This window comes from Sarcophilus harrisii, chromosome 4, assembly GCF_902635505.1.
Source record: "Sarcophilus harrisii chromosome 4, mSarHar1.11, whole genome shotgun sequence".
NCBI lineage: Eukaryota > Metazoa > Chordata > Mammalia > Dasyuromorphia > Dasyuridae > Sarcophilus > Sarcophilus harrisii.
Window position 1 is genome coordinate 99888832 of NC_045429.1, and position 13009 is coordinate 99901840.

Here is a 13009-nt window from a genome sequence, read left to right on the forward strand (position 1 = left end):
ACCTGTGCTTTAGCAAAAGTGGCCGAAGGGAGGATGAGCTGAAGCGGGAAGAAGCTTGTGGCTCGCAGACCCACTAGCAGGGAGGTGGTGGTGATGTCAGCGGAAGAAATGGGCCATATCTGAGAGCCGTGGCAAAGGTGACATTGATAGGCCTTGTCAGCGGTTAGATATGGCGGTTGAGAGTGGAAGACGACATCTAGGCTGGCAGTATGGTAGCCTGGGAGGTCTGTGTTGACCTCTTCAGTAATAAGGAAGTTTAGGAAGGGGTAGTGTTTAGAAGGAAAGATAATGAGTTTAATTGTGGACACGTTGAATTTAAGATCTCTACTGGACATCCAGTTCAAAATATTTGAAAGGCAATTGGACATGGAAAACTGGAGATCCACAGAGAGAGTAAATATGCAGGGGCTGATAACATCCCCAAGTGAAGTCATTTAGAAGGAGAGGAGAAAAAGACCCAAGACAGAACTCTGAAGGACACTCAGTGACCTAGAGGAGGATCCAGAAAAGAAGACTAAGAAGGAGTGATTTGGTAGGCAGGAAAACTGAAGAGAGTCGTGTCCCACTGTGTCCCACAGAAAGATCAAGAATAAAGGCCATTGGATTGAGAATTAAAGACATCACTGGGAAGCCAGATTGTAGGGGTTTTGAAATAGCCTTCCTAAGGAGGATGGCCACAAAGGGTTTAGCGTGTGGGGACAGAAGGATATGTTTGTAAGCAGAAAGGATTCAGTAAGAAAATGGGGATGACAAAGGGGGCTGGGATTGCGTATGTAGGAAGAGGGGTTTACCTTGCTAAAGAATGGAGCCACCACTTCATGGGAGAGGGAGTGAAGGAGGAGATGGTGGTAGGTTTCTGAGTGATATGAGCAAGAGAGGAGAAAAGGGAGGTCAGAGGGAATAGTCTCCGTTTTTTCGCAAAAAAAGTCTATAAGCTTCTCAATTGAAAGGATAGAGGGGAGGGAAGCCATAAGAGATTTAAGGGCGATAAAAAGTTTTGGAAGAGCTGTTTTGGAGAAGGGTATAGTGAGCTGATAAGGATTGTGTAGAAGGGTTGCCTAGAAATAGGGTCCGGGTGAGGCTGTGTAACACAAAACTGGGGGGCCCAGTCCAAATGGTTGTGTGATTTTCTTCACCTTTGTTAAATTATGTATGTAGGAATGAAGGTGGAAGATGAGGTGCTGATAGGGAAGGCATTAGTGTCTGGGGGAACTGAGAAAGACTTCATGCAGACAGTAGGTAGGCTTTGAGCTGAGTCTTCAAGGAAACCAAAAAGCACAGACAGCACCCCCAATGTGGGGGGGAAGGAGGGAGAGACAGCCAGTTCAGTCACAGAGAGAAGGGATGAAGTAGGACTGTGTATCTAGATTGCAGAGTTCATGGACAGCAGGTAGAATGTAAGAAAAGTAGGTGATAAAAGGCTTTATATGCCAAACAAGGGTTTATACTTAATTTTGGAAATAATAGATGCTGGGGCTCTCTGAATAGGGGGAGGTAACAGACCTGTGCTTAGAAAAATTATTTTGGTTGCTGAGTAAAGGATAGATTGTAGACTGGGACGGGGGCAAAGAAAACTTGAGGCAGAAGCTCCACCAACACAAAAGATCTTGAAATCTGAAGTGCTTTTTGTTTTGTTTTTTCCTGCAATGGTACATGAGTGTCTTATCTCCTTTAATCTACCTTCTTTGTTATTGTAGGATACTAGGGAAATAAATTTATAATCCCTCAGGATCTTATGAATTATCATTTGAATAAAGAAAGTGAAGAATGATTCACTTGCTTAATTTGCTTTACCACCTTGCTATTCTGTCTCAGTTAAATACTTTGCTATTGGGTTTAATGTTTCTGCCTTGTGTATGGTTTACTAGAGTCATATTTGCATCATGACAATTCACACAGAATCCAGATAGGAAAGAGCTCCTCAGATGAGCTTAGTTACTAAGTTGAGCTTAATTATTAACTAAATTAACTAAAACTGAAAGAGAAAAAGCAACTGATTCAGTGGACCTGGGTTTCAAATCTCTCTCTCCCTCTGCTTTTCTGTTGGTATAACTTTGGACTGCCCATTTTACCACTTAGGGTTTCAGTTTTCTCATTCTTAAAATAAGGATATTGAATTATATATTAAAGCTCTTCTTACCCAATGATCGTAAGAAAGAAAATTTTGCTCATGGTCTAATAAAACATAATCTAGTTTAGAATTTAAAGGATGCTAAGAAATTATTTAGTCCAATTCTTTAATTTTATAATAATGAAGCTAGAACTTATATAATACTTTAAGGTTTTCAGAGTACTTTATAAAGTGCTTTATAAATTGTCTTATTTTATCTTCACGATCACCCTGAGAGGTAGATGCTATTGCTGTAGGTCACACAGCTAGTATCTGGATTTCAACTTAGGTCTGCCTGACTGAAGTTGTAGTGCTTTATCTGCTAAATCACATAGTCAATAGAGAGTTGACATGTTCAACATGGCACAACTAAGTTAACAGCAGAGGTTGCAAAAGAATCCTTGTCTCAAACTTTCTAGTGCAGGGCTCCATCTTCAGAGGTATCAAACTCAAGGTCCTAGACCAGATTGAAATATAATTGGGAAATGTTAAACAAAATAAAAATACAATAAAACATAGTTAATGCTAATGGTTTGCTAAGTAAATACGTGACTCTTCTGGATCATTTTCTATTTGCTCAAGCTGTGACAGTAGCATAAAAATTCTTTGAACTGCAACAGAACTCAGTCAGGGAATAGAATAATAGAAGAAAAGGGGGACAGGATATGCTGTCTGAACATTTGACTGAACATTCTACTAAGTTTGAGGGAAAGAACCTAACATACCCTTGGAGCTAGATCTGTCCTCCCAAAAGTTGTTTTGGGAAGAGACCAAGGCTAGTAAACTAATGAACTGCTCCTACAGGAATTGCCAGTCTGCATGCTTTGAGGCTAAGATGCTTTGAGATCTAGCCGGCAAGAGAGGAGGTAGTAAGAAAGTAAACAATAGTGGAAGATAAGAGAAACAAAAAGACTGAACTTACTAAAGCTTTCTGGAGGAAGAAAACTCAAAGACCCTGAGCACATGCAGATAAAATGACTAGGAAGATAATAGCAAAAGGGAATATGGCCTCCAGAGCAGGTAAAAAAGTTCAAATATCAAGGTATTGCAAAACAAAGAAAAATAAATCGACTACATGATGAGGCAGAGAAGCCTATAAAATTCACAAGAGAATACAGAATCACAGCATATTTCAGAATGGTTCAAAAAAGAAATAAGAGTTTTGAATAAAATGAATTATGAAAACAAAATTTATGGTTTACAAGCATAAAAAATCATTAGGATAGAAAAACTGATCTGTAGTGTATAAGTCTTACCAAGAAATAAAATACATCCAGAATGCAAATATATAAAAGGCAATAGATAATCTAGAAGAACAAAAAGCAATAATATTAAAAGAAAATATGATCTTCATACAAGTAAAACATATTGATTTTGAAGTCAGGATACATAGAAACAATTTTAAGAATTTATAGGTCTACTAAAAGAACACAAATCAAACAACAACATAATGCAATAAAACTGCTCAGAACTTCTGAACATAGAAAACAAAGTATCAATTGAAAAATCCACAAAATGCCTCCAGAAAAATTAAAAAACAAATCTTTGCTGTAAACTCTGAAATACATAGTGGCTAAAATGAACAATTTCCTAAATACAAATTCTGCAAATATCCAGAAGACAGACCCTCAAATGTAAAAGAAAAGTAAATTAGAATAAGACAAGACAAGAGTGCCTCTGCACCCACAAGAAAACATAGGAGGGAATAGAATGAGTTCTAACGAGCAAAGTAACACAAAATGCATTCCAAGGTAACCTATCTTGACAAATCTAGAATAATTTTATGTGAAAAGAGATGGATGTTTAAATACAAAGATACATTTTAAACATTTCCAAAAGAAAATAAGACCTGAAGAAATTATTTGCTTTTCAAATACCTCAAGCAACAAATGTAAGAAGAGTAAACACAGTAAGTAAAGACAATAATAAAAGAACACAGAAATCATTAAGAGAGTTCTTTCTAAATGTGCACAAAGAGAAGAGTGAAAACAGTAGTCAAATAGAAATTAAGGGGAGAAATAAGTCTGAAATGTTGAAATAAACCTCATAACATCTGGTCTACAAGTGAATCAAAAAAAATTTTAGGACTAAATTACAGAATGGGAAAATACATACAAATGGTATGGGGAGCAAGACGATAGAAAAAAATATGTAATGTACCCCAATCAAATCAAAACCTACCTTGGCAATGAAGAAAAAATAATTTATCTCATCCCTAAAGAAGACAAAATACAAGAAAATGGGTGAAGAGGCAAAGAGAGGAATTTTTAAAAAGGTTTCAATGGTAGAAAGGAAACCATTAATGAATGCAACTATGATAAAAGACACTATAAAAAGACTGGAAACCTTACAAGTATAATAGGCCAGTACTTGGTGCTTAGAGGGTATGCTATTAAGTATACCAAGCAAGAACAAAATCAGAAGTAAGGAATAGCAGTGTGGCTTAGACCCCAGGGGAAAAGCAGTATCTCAGTTTCAATGTCTAGCCAATCTGGAGCTGCATAGGAACTTTCAGGACAGGAATTCTAAAACAAAGAAATCTGCAATTTTATGACTGCACCAGCAGAGCGTAATCTAGTGATGTTAGGCTGTTTCTCAGATCCAAAACCAGGTCAGGAATTTGTAGAACTCAGAAGAACAATGATCAGACTTGTCCTGGGACAGTTAAGTTTGGGAGTACTGAGCTTCTTACAGAACTTCAGCCTGAGCTATTCCTAAAGTACTTGAATAAAACACTTGATATCCCCAAGAAAGCAACAATAAGACCTGCCCAGCCCTTCTTTCCAAAAGTTCATAGACCCTAACATTGAGTCTGAAGTCAGAAAGCCGGCTAAAAGATTGAGCAAACAAAAAAAGAATCTAACTAAAAAAAAAAAGTTAATATAGTGACAGAAACACTCTAAACAGAAACCCAGAAGAAAGTGATTATAAAACATCTACAAGCAAAGCCTCAAAGAAAAATATAACTTGGGCACAAAGTTTACTATAATTCATAAAAAATAATGAAGCAAAAGTTTGGTTTCCCCCCCCCCCCCAAGGAGTTAAAAATGTTTCTTGTCAATGAAATTAGAGCACTAGAGGTAAAAATTAGAAAAGAAATGAGAGTTTTGATTAAAAAAAAAATTGGAAAGGGAATGAACAGCAAGGCATAAAAAGTAAAAGCTTCACTCAAACAGTGAACTTCCTGAAAATTACCATGGGAAGAAAGAAAGCCAATGACTCCACAGGACAAGAAATATTAAAAGCAAAGTCAAAAGGCTAGAAAAATAGAAGAAAATAAAAAGTGTTTCATTGACGATCTGGAACACTGGAGCAACTCACCTGGAACATAGAGTGAGAAGAAGAACCACTGGACTGCTTGAAAGCCATGAACAACAACAAAAAGAACCTAAATATATTTCAAAAAATCCTAAAACTGCCCATATCTCTTAGAACAAAAGAATGGGGTAGAATTAGAATCAACTGGTCAACCCTTTAATGAAAACTCCTTGAGATATTATAGCCAATATATAGTTTGCAGGTAAAAGAAAAATTACTGAAAGAAAAACAAAACAAGTACTAAGGATAACTCATGATTTAGCAGCCACCATTATGAAGAAGCAGAGAGTCTAGAATATATTTCAGAAGGCAAAAGATATGTTTGCAATCAAGAATAACAGCTGAAAAAGTGAGTGTAACTCTACAGAGGGGAAAATGGATTTTTAATGAAATAGAGAATTCCAAGCATTTTTGATGAAAACTAGAGCTGTACAAAATTGAAGTGCAAATACAAGTTCAAATACAAGTTAAAGGAAATATAAAAAGGAAAATATGAATGAAAAGTGAAAAAGGACTTAAAACAGGAACAAACTGTTTACATTCTGGTATGAAGAGATGACACATATGTACCCTTATAATCCTATCATCATTAAAGGGGCAGAGAAGGAATCTAATTAGAAGATATGTGGTGCATTTTGATGAATTGAAAAGAAGAATGTAAAAGGGGGGGGAAGGAATATACTTGTGGGAAGAGTAGAAAAGAAAGATGAAAATTTCACGTACTAGGGATGTATAAGTGAAAGGGGAAAGAGGTAAGGAAAATGGCTATTTGAACTTCAAGGTTTTGCAAGGGTGAATGTTGCAAATTATCTATACATATGTTTTGAAAATAAAAATAAAATAAAAAAGGTAATAGAAATGCATTTTACTCAGTAGGGAAATAGGAGGAAAAGAAGAAAAGGAGAAGGGATTAGAAGGATGGCAAGCATTAGTCCTAACAAACTCTACCTAAAGATATACAAAAAATATGTGTAGTTCTTTTTGAAGTGACAAAGAATTGCAATCTGAGGACAATCATTTGGAAAATGGATGATATAATATAAAAATGTGATGAAAATACTATTGTGATATAGGAAATGATGATGAAGAATAGTAAGTAAAACCTAAGGAGACTTGTATGAATTGATGAAAAGGGAAATAAAATCAGAGTAGTTTGTACAATGACAATACTGTAAAGGCAAATAACTTTGGAAGACCTAAGTATACTGATGAGTATAATGACCAACTATGATTCCAGAGAACTACTGATAAAACATGATACTCAGCTTATGATAAAGAAATAAAAGAAATTTTTAGAGTATAAAACATATCTATATGTGTATCTATGTGTGCATATATAATACATATATAGTATATATACAAAATATTGTTTATACATATACAATTATAGTATATATACAAACATATATATATATTATGTATACAAATATACAGATACATGTTTGTGTTTACATACACAATAAAACAAAAAATATACACATATATCCTTTTTTTTAGACATGTAGAAATGTGAAAATTTACTTTGCTAGATTATACATGTTTGTAACAGGAATTTTTCTTTTGTTCTCTTTTGGGGGGAGGATAATTTCAAAGAAGCATTTCTGAATCAAGCCATTCTCCAATTGATAAATGGTCAAAGGATATGAACAGACAATTTTCAGATGATGATATTGAAACTATTTCTAACCATATGAAAGAGTGTCCAAAGAACTATTGATCAGAGAAATGCAAATTAAGACAACTCTGAGATACCACTGTATACCTGTCAGATTGGCTAGAGTGACAGGAAAAGATAATGATGAATGTTGGAGGGGATGTGGGAAAACTGGGACATTGATGCATTGTTGGTGAAGTTATGAATGGATCCAACCATTCTGGAGAGCAATTTGGTACTATGCTCAAAAAGTTATCAAACTATACACCCTTTGATCCAGCAGTGTTACTACTGGGCTTATACCTCAAAGAGATACTAAAGAAGGGAAAGGGACCTGTGTGTACCAAAATGTTTGTGGCAGCTCTTTTTGTAGTGTCTAGAAACTGGAAATTGAATGGATGCCCATCAATTGGAGAATGGCTGGGTAAATTGTGGTATATGAATATTATGGAATATTATTGTTCTATAAGAAATGACCAGCAAGATGAATACAGAGAGGCCTAGAGAGACTTACAAGAACTGATGCTGAGTGAAATGAGCAGAACCAGGAGATCATTATAAACTTCAACAACAATACTATATGAGCATCAACTCTGATGGAAGTAGTTCTCTTTAGCAATGAGAGGATCCAAATCAGTTTTACTTGATCAGTGATGAACAGAACCAGATACACCCAGAGAAAGAACATTGGGAAATGAATATGGACTGCTTGCATTTTTGTTTTTTTTCCCAGGTTATTTTTACCTTTCTGAATCCGATTTTTCTTATGCAACAAGAGAACTGTATAAATATGTACACATATATTGTATTTAACATATACTTTAATATGTTTAACATGTATAAGACTGTCTGCCATGGGGAGGAGGTAGAGGGAAGGAAGGGAAAAGCTGGAACAGAAGTGATTGCAAAGGTTAATGTTGAAAAATTACCCATGTACATGTTCTGTTAATAAAAAGCTATACTAAAAAAAAGAAAGAGGGATTTCTGTTATTCAAAAAAGATTAATTAAAAATAATTAGCAACATGGAAAATCAAAAGTCATTCCCCAAAACATAAATATTCAAAGGATATCAATAATGTTCAAAAGAACATTAAGCTATTAAACAACCCTGTGAAAGAATGCTTCAAATCCCTAATAATGAGAGAAATGCAAATCAGAACAACACTGAGGTTTCACTTCATAACCTGAAAATTGGCAAAGAGAACAAAAGACAGGAATAGCCAATATTAACAGCAGGACTTCTGGGAGGATAGATGCTCTCAATACATTATTGGTAGAACTGTGCATCAGTGTAACCATTATAGGAGGCAATTTGGAATTATGCAGTTAAAATGACTAAATATCTCTATACTCTATGATCCAGAGATTCCCTTAGTAGACTTATGCCCCAGAAGAAATAGTATATAAACTAAATATGATTGATCAAATATAATGTTCTGCTCCCCTAATTCTGCTCCCACCTTCATGACTACTCTTTTCATACAGAGTCATGCTGGGCCTGAGGTCAGGTAGACTTGTCTTCACTTGGCCTCAGCATTGCCTCAGTTTCCTCATCTGTAAAATGAGTGAGAGAAGGAAACAGCAAACCCCTGTGGTATCTCGGTCAAGGAGACACCAGATGGGATCACGAAGGAGCCCAAGTGACTGGGCAGCCACAAAAATGCCTGTCAATCAAGCAGCACAGACCTTTTCCTAGATGTTAAATAGGCGCTGTTTGCATTCCAACCAATACAATGATGAGACAAGTTGCTGTCCTGAAGAGTATTACATTTTGTTCCTATGATATATCTGCATATCTCTATGTGCAATAAATACACAGTGGTTTGTTGGTGAGGACTGCTGGGGAAATGGGGAGGAAAACTTCTGCAAGGAAGGAACACAAACCAAATCTTATAGGAAGTGAGGGGTTCCCAGGGGCAGAGGAGAGGATGGAGAATATTGTGCCAAGGCAGAGAGGCTGGAAATGCAGTAAATAGGACAATTTTGCTAATCCCGAGGCAGTGATAATGGAATAATAGCTAGCATTTATATGGTACTTTATGGTTTGCAAAGCATCATGCAAATGTCATCTCATTTTATCATCACAACATTCGTGAGAGGTAGGTGCTACTTTCATATCCATTTTATAGGTGCAAAAATTGAGACCAAGAGGTTAATTAAATGACTGCTGACGGTCACACAACGAGGTCCTATTTGAAGTCAAATATTTTTGACTCCAGATCCAGTACTCTTTATCTATCCAATACAGTTGCCTGGAAATATAAGTTGAAGTCAGATTATGAAAAACTTAAATGTGGATCAAAGGAATTTATATTTTAATCTAAAGGGAAAGGAGAGTTACTTCTTAAGCAGAAGCTCATGTTCCTCCTTGCATCTTAGGAAAACCACTTTGGCAGCTTTATGGAGGATGAATTAGAGAAGAGGGTGACTAGATGCAAGATCAATTAAGAGGTCACAAATAGTTCAGGAAAGCCTGGGAAAGTCATAAAGTCCTGGGAACAGATAAATGAATGAATAAAGACTAGAATCAAGGCTGATGGTAAGGAAAAATGAAAAAGATACTGAGGAATCAGAATCAGAAATTGATTAGATATGGTTAATGAATGAAAGTGAAGAATTAAAGAAGCTACCAGCCTGGGTGATAGAATGAATGGCGATGCCCTCTACAGAAACAGAGAAATCAGGAAGAGAGGAGAGGGTAGGAGGGAAAAGAAGGAGTGGTGTTTTGGACATCTTGAGTTTGAGATCCCTGTGGGACATAAAAGGGAAAGGTGAAGGTGGAAATGAGGACTGGAGGAAAGGGATATGAATTGTGTGTGTGTGTGTGTGTGTGTGTGTGTGTGTGTGTGTGTGTGAGAGAGAGAGAGAGAGAGAGAGAGAGAGAGAGAGATGGAGTCAGTTGGATTTGTGGAACAGTTGCATACAGATGATAATTGAATCCATGGGACTGATTGAGAGTTTAAGGAGAAAAGAGGAGAGGGTCCAGGATAAAGGCCTAGGGGGTACTTGGATAATCAATGTGCAAAAAAGACTGATAAGGATCTATACAACAAAGGGGAAGAGAATTTTAACAAGAGAAATGTCAGAGAGGAAAGTAAATAGAATAGACAATGATCAATGGTATCAAATGTTGCAGAGGTCAAGAAGGATGAGGAATGAGAAATTTTTACTGAATTTGGAAATAATTTATTGGGAATATGAGAAAACAATTTCAGTTAGAGAGTGGGGCTAGAAGTCAGGTTGCAAAGAGTGAAGAAGTGAAAAAGTGAGAAAACGGAAGTAAAAAGTAAAAAGCCTTTCTAGTAATTTGGTTCTGTATAGGGAAAAAACCAACAATATTTTGATGTGATGATGGAGGCAGGAGGTTTTTTTTTTTTTTTTTTTTTTTTAAAGAATAAAGGAGATTTGGTCATATTTGTGGGCAGTAGGAAAGGAGCAAGTGGATGAGAGGATGAAGATTATTGATTGAAGGAATAAACTCCTGGAAGACCCTGAGAGGGGATGGGATCATATGTACAGAGAAAGAGAGGCTGGCATTGGTGATAAGAGGCTATTTCATCCTCCAATACTAGGGTAAAAGAGAGGATAGAAGATGATGTTGAGGTACAGAATTTTTGAAGAGAATGAGTCTTGATGAAGGCCTGCTGTGCATTCTAGACACTGCCCTCATAGAAATGATTAAGTAGTTCTTTGAAAAAAAATCTAATAACAATGATAAATCCTTAGCTAATCTGATTAAAAGAGAGTAGAAAAACTGTATCAATAAAATAGCCAATGAATAAAGTAAAATCACAGCAAAACCAGACTTTTTAAAAATCAACATATTTTACAGTTATATATTAACAAAATTGAGAATACAAAGAAACAGTGGAATACCTTCAAAAATATAAAATAATCAAATTATCAAAAGACTAGACAGAGATTTTATATACTCCAATCTCAGAAAAGGAAATAGTCCTCTTTGTAAAGGAACTACCAAAGAACAATCTCTTGGTCCAGATAGATTCACAGGAGAATTTGATGAAACTTATAATGAATTTTGTTATTGCTGAGTCATTTCAGTTGTGTTCAACTCTTCCTGATACCATTTAGAGTTTTCTTGGCAAAGATACTGAAATGTTTTTGCCATTTCTTTCTCCAACTCATTTTACAGATGAGGAACTGAGGCAAACAGGGCTAAATAATTTGTCCAGAGTCACATATCTAGGAAGTGTTAGTGACCATATTTAGAAATTATTCTCAAAAATTAAGAATCTTTTTGACACAGAATCCTAATATTTAAAAAGCAGGGAAACCAAACCATAAGCCAACATCATTAATGAACGTTGACTAAAAATCTCAATTTTTAATAAAATTTTTATAATATATTTTAATATAATATTTAATAAAATTTCTAATAAACAGCAATTTATCCAAGAAATTCTTCATTATGATTGAGTAGAATTTATATCAGAGAGGCAAATTCAACATCAGGAAAACAATCAATATAATTAATCATGTTAAAAACACTCCTTTAGGCTAAAAATTCTGCAGAGTAGGCATAGAGAGACCTTTTTTTAATATAAAAAGCATCCATCTAAAATTAAAAGCAAGAATCATGTATAATGGGGACATAAAGAACCTTTTCCAATAAACATAAGTGAAGAAAGGATGCTCACTCTCCCCTGTATTATTTTATATAGTTCTGGAAATGCCAGTAACACTAATGAGACAAAAGAAAGAAATTAAAGTAACAGTTAACAAGGAGATAAGACTTTCTCGTTTGTTGAAAATCTAGATGATCAGAAAAGATATGTGAGATTTTATGACAGTTATAGAACATTTTAAGGACAATATATGTATTAAAAAGATACTTTCAGGGGAAATATTCAGGATATTAATGAACTTTGCATAGGCTCAGAATCAGGGAGACACGAGTTTGAATTTGGCCTCAAACACTGGCTGTGTGATGGTGGACAAGTTTACCTCAGTTACCTCATCTGTAAAATGAAATGGAAAAGGAAAGGGCAAACATCCAGTATCTTTGCTAAGAATACCCCAAATGGAGTCAAAAGGAATTGAACATGACTGAAATAGAATTTTTTAGTCTCTTCTATCCAATTCTGGTCCAAAATTGTCATCCATCAAAAAAGATAGATAAGCTCTGGAGGCTGTTTATACAACTGCATATCATAGTAAGAACAATAACAATATCTGGTTGACCTAGTCAGTATAGATCAAACTCCTTTGAATAATTATGGGTCTTATTTGGAAGATTCTATAATATTCTGGGCTTGATCCAATCAACATATTGTCCTTCACCAAAGGGAGCCTCTAGAGGACCTTATGATCTACAAAGAATCCCTCTTTGCCTTGAAAAGCATCATGTATGCTAATATATTAGAACACTTAAATTACAGCTCATGAGGTCAGTTTGTAATAGAAAAACACTGAATTTGGAATAAGAAGACTCAAGTCTATTTTTTTTTTTTTAATTCTTCTACTTAATACCTATGTGACCTTGGACAAATAGGCCATTTTTCCATTATAGGTTAGTTTCCTGATTTGTTAAACAAAGAAGTTGTATTTGATCTCTAAAGTTCCATTCATCTCTAGATCCTCTGATTTTATAAATTCAGATTGCTAAAAAGCCAAAGAAAAATAAAGATTTTTTACTTTATTAAGAAAAAATCAAAATCAAAAAGCACAGGGTAAAAAAGCATAGGATATGCTTCTAGTTTTCACATCAAAGTCAAAGATGTATGCTGACAGCTCCCCATTCTTTCATAGGATGTGGGAGTCATTTGTCTTTAATAGCTAAAAAAGCACCTACATGGCTACCGAATATTCTTTTTTCCTCTGTTCTATGAAAGTGAACAAGGAAAATAAAATTGTTCTCTTGTGGAGTCTGATTGGGGCACTCTGAAGTTTACATAATACCACAGAA